General features: G+C 37.2%; 1 long non-coding RNA gene across 1 annotated transcript; it reads left to right on the top strand.

Annotated features, from left to right (window-relative positions):
• The first annotated feature begins 926 nt into the window (after window positions 1-926).
• Window positions 927-1845, top strand: LOC122198134 (uncharacterized). Its single transcript, XR_006192004.2, has 2 exons — window positions 927-1147; window positions 1456-1845. It is a non-coding gene; the product is annotated as an uncharacterized LOC122198134 (long non-coding RNA).
• The last annotated feature ends 3220 nt before the right edge of the window (window positions 1846-5065 follow it).

Below are 5065 nucleotides of genomic sequence, written 5' to 3'. Positions count from 1 at the left end.
GATATGAAATATTTAATATAAACTATGTGCTATATGTGCAAATTATCTGTGTTCTTGATATCTATGTTGATTGAACGATTTATACATGTTTTAAATAATTTAAACTGTATATGTATTTTATATCTACAAAAATGTTGGGTAAAACATGGGTAGATGAAATAGTTGATGTGTGATAAAATGATGAGATGCCTCGATGTTTACGATGATGCAGTCATCTAGCGGAGTATAAATGACGACCATGGAGTATTCTAGACAGTCTAGTGGAACGCTAGCAGACTTGCAACCTGTATGTGTTTATTTAAACTACGTGTTCACCTAGTGGAACGCTAGTCCCTCATAATAGCTGCTTTAGGGACATAAGGTGAGGTTAATGGGAACGGGTAATCGGGTTGAATGATTTGACGAAATTAATGAACCTATTTATTGTGGGTTGAAAACCCTATGTGCTCACCAAGCTCCCAAGCCTGACCCACTCAGTTTCTTATATATAGGTAGTGGCAAGAGAGCACAAGAGTGATATCTAATGAGAGATCAATAAATTATAGGCCACTAGAATAAATAGATGTTGTAAGGCCTATGTTGTTTCTATTTATGCTTTTGATCTGTATTCAAAGTGACATCCCGAAGGTTTTTTTTTAATATAATAAAAATACATTTCTTCAGAAATGCTTTGATAAATTCTCTATCATATTTTTTGAAACAAATTCCGCAGCATATTTCTTTAAAAGTATACTTTGATTTTTAAATAAACAAAATTGGTTTTTTCTGGCAGTGAAAATAGGGATGTCATACTTTTAGGCTTAGGTGTTTGGCTTCTTGATGGGCCATCTGAGAACAAGTGTATGGACTAGGACTTTTGGGTGGGCTTCAAGGTAAGGCCCATGTAAGGGGTTTGGGCCCAATTTGGCAGATTGGGCCATAATTGGCCTTGGTTGATTATTTGGCTTTTGGGCCTTCAAAGTGTGAGGTTGGGCCTTGCGCTTGAACCAAGCTGGGTTGGGGGTAAAATGGTCTTTTTACCCAAAGTATGGATTTATGGTTATGTATTGGAACCTAATTGTTAATTTGGTGTTGTTTTGGCGTTGACAGTTCGGGGATCTATCAGCCAGCAGCCAGAGATATATCTGCGGGACTTCAACAGTGCGAGGTGAGTCTCCCCACTGAGTTTTGTGGGCTGAAGGCATGACTGCCGACCTATGATTTTATGTTAGGATGTTAGATAATGATATGATTACCAAGCGAGGCCCGATGATTGTATGTTATGATGTCGTCTTGGTGATTATTGCATGAGTCATTATGGTTATATGTCTATATCTTTATATGGTTAGATGGTAATGTGTGTATCGGGTGGGGCTCGATGACGAGCGAGGCCCGTTGGAAGTCTGGAACATATGCTAGTGTTTATGATCATTTTATGTGATAGCATAATTATGTGATTTTTTTGTATGTGTTTAGTGGGCGAGGACCAGTGACAGGCGAGGCCTGAGAATACCAGATCTGTAATCCGAGCGGGGTTGGATGTCAGGCGGGGCCCGAGGCCGAGTGGGACTCGAGACCGGGCGAGGCCCGATGGAGGGCGGGAGCCCAATATGTGATTTATGTATGTATGGTATGTGGTATCTTGGGGAATTAACTAAGTTTCGTGCTTAAGGTTTTCATTTTATGTTTAAGGAACTTCGGTTTTCAATGGAAGAACTTGGGATGGTTGCAGGGATCACACCTCGTGTTTCCACATTCTGTGATTTACTCTGATTCAATGATGTTTTGTTAAATCTTGACAACCATGGTTTTATGGAAATAATATGTATTATGATTTATTAATTTATAAACTAAATTTTTATGTTATTATTTTGGGATGTTACTATATATATATATATATATATATATATATATATATATATATATATATATATATATATATATATATATATATATATATATATATATATATATATATATATATATATATATATATATATATATATATATAATGATTGTCAAATCTCTCTGGATCAACCAAGTTTTAATTCATACCAACCAACAATTCCTATACCGTCGAACTCTAAATGAAAACAATGAAGCCCAATCCATACTTCAAGCCGACGAAGAACCCCAAAATGTGCCCCAAACCTCATCGTGTTCTATTACACAATTGAAATAAAAAATGCTCTAAAGAAATGAATTAATGTTGGACAAGGCTCACAACAGGAAATGAGCAAAGTGTTGTGTACTTGACAACTTCTCATTGCAACTACCGCATCAGGATGGTAATGTTCATCAAGTAAGCTCCAAGTGGAAGGATTTGCAGGCAAAGATTAACAAGTTTAACTGCGTCTACAACAAGTTGGTCAATTATGGAAGCAGAAAATCAAAAGTAGGTGTTTTGTGATAGACACAAAATAAGTATAGAAAGCTCTACAAAATGAAAGTTTTCCCTCGTGAAGCCACATAGGCATTATTAAAGGACACGTGTAATAGGTCCCATTGTGCTTAGTGGATGATACGCTTAACCATCCAAAACGATGACAACATCTTAGTCGAACATGTACACTACCTTTCTGGAAGCCCAATTTACATCTAAAAGTAATATAGAAGGTGAGGACTTTCATATTCAAGAACTTCAAAGGCCCAACGAAATAAAAAGAGAAGAAAACGGTATCGCCATCCCCGGAATCACAACATGATCAAATGAAGACATTCGTTTATGAAAATAGTTGAACTTGGGAATACAAACTAAGAAGAAGTGGAGGACAGAAAAAGATAGCGAGTGTATAAATTGCATATCATGGAACTAGAACACAAAAGAAGCTACCAATCTTTGAAGAAGAGTTGCAAATGATGAAGAAAAAACGAAAATCGATAAAGATATATATTTTTTTCAACTGCATGACCATTTGGATTTTGGTTTGATCGATATTGAATACGAGTGTCGCTCGGAAGCAAAAAATTGTAGCACGTTTGGATTAGGAGTTTTATCACTTTTGTTTTTATTTTAATTTTCGTGTTAGGGTTTTTGATAATGTATTAAGATTTTAAATATATTTATTTTTAATTAGTTTTAAGTATTTATGTGATTTAGATATGTAAAAAATTGTATGGGATGTGAAAGACATAAATGTGAAATGATTTTTCCTTATGTTTAAGTATATGAAAAGAATACAAATACGATCATAGAAAAAAAACTAACATGATATTAGGACGGGAAGTCCTACCATCCTAAGGCTATATCATATGTATTCATGAAGGGATTTAGTGGCTTATGTGGATTTCGGGGTGGCTAGAGCACACCACGACAACACTAGCTCATACTGAGCTAGATAAGGTAGATTGGTTCAGTGTGTACCCTTTCTCCTTTCTCTCATGTTCTCGGTATGTTGTTTGAGGGTGCTTGACACACCATTCATCTAGTTAAATGATGGTATGTGGTGATGATGTGGAGGTCACGGTGGTTTGAAGTGGTCAAACCATGCCTTATAGTCTAATGGGATTTATGGAAATGGACTAATACAATCAAAATAAATATGTTAATTTTTATGTCCAACCACACTCTTAATAAGTGTAAGCGATCGATGGTAGTATGAACATTCTTAAAGCATCTATAACATCCGGATTCCTAAGTATATTATTTTAATTATGTATTTATTTAGGTTCATTTATCAACTCGACGAGTTGGCGCTATAACTCGTCGAGTAAAAGCGGGTGTGGCCATGTGAGTTTAATGATCTACTCGACGAGTCCGAGAGTAGACTCACCGAGTAGGCGCTGTGAGTGGAAACCCTAGATCCTTGGGTTTGGGGCCTATTTAAAGGAACTTATAGCCTCATTTGTGGCCACTCGTCACTAAAAAGAAACCCTAATCGCCCCCATTGAGCTTTTGAAAGAGTTTTGAGCCTTACTTGAGATTTGTGGGTGCATTTTGGTAGAGGAAAAGAGGATTCCAAGCAAGGATTGTGAAGAGGCTGTTAGATCTGCTGATTATACGCTTATGTTAGAGGTATCAAGTTCGAACCTTTCTTTTTTATTTGTGTAGATCTCTCATTTTGAAGATTAGGGCTTCTTTCCCTTATATTTTGGGACTTGGAGGATTTGGGGATCTTGAGGAGGCTTGAACTCCAGATCTGGACCTTAGGAAGTCCCTAGCATCTAAAGGTTCCTGCTTTATTCAACCTTGATGGAATTTATGAGTGAAAAAACCCATTTAGATTGTGTTCTTGGCATTTCATGCCCAAAATGCCATGCATGGAAGTAAAGTCTACAACTTTACGTGATAAATGATCCCTGAGAGTTTGGATCTGGAGATTTGGAAAGTATCAAGCCTTAAAGTTGTCTGAATGCAAGTTGAGTCTGAACAGACTCGCCGAGTTGATGAGTTGACTCGGCGAGTAGATTAGGGTTATCCCGATTAGCTGGATCAGGTGAAAGCTCGTTGAGTTAGGGGTTAACTCGATAAGTTGGGCCTTCATGAGTGTGTCGAGAATCGATGGGACTCAACAAGTCGCATGATTTCACTCAGTGAGTCTGGTCAATTTGGACTGTTGACTAGAGTTTGACTTCTATTGACTTTAAGGATTGGTCAAAATGAGTAATGAAGTTCAGGGAGGGGTAAAATAGTCTTTTACGCATTTCTAGGGCTAAGAGTGTAAGTGAGATCATTAAATGGTGTATTTGAGTGTAAGGAGAATATTAACTAGTGATATTATCCTGGGGATAGGCGGGGGTTAGATCGAGGATTTCGAGCACACGATTTTACTAGCTAGCTTACGAGGCGAGTCTTCTCACTATACTTACCAAGAGTGGTATCTTTATGTGATTGAGTTTTTTTATGTGTTTATCTGTGTATTGTAATATTCTCCTTTATCTTTTATGATTATTGCTAAATATCGTTGCTATGAGTTTACTGAGTTGGAACCGGAGAGTTCCACTGAGACACATTGACCAGATGGTCTTATTGAGTTATGGCCTAGAGTGGCTAATGAGTTGTGTATGGTATTTTGGGGAACTCACTAAGCTTCGTGCTTACCGTGTTATGTGTTATGTGTTTCAGGTACTTATGATAATCGCGGGA

Source organism: Lactuca sativa, chromosome 5 (assembly GCF_002870075.4).
Source record: "Lactuca sativa cultivar Salinas chromosome 5, Lsat_Salinas_v11, whole genome shotgun sequence".
Classification (NCBI taxonomy): domain Eukaryota; kingdom Viridiplantae; phylum Streptophyta; class Magnoliopsida; order Asterales; family Asteraceae; genus Lactuca; species Lactuca sativa.
This window is presented reverse-complemented; position numbering and strand designations above follow the sequence as displayed.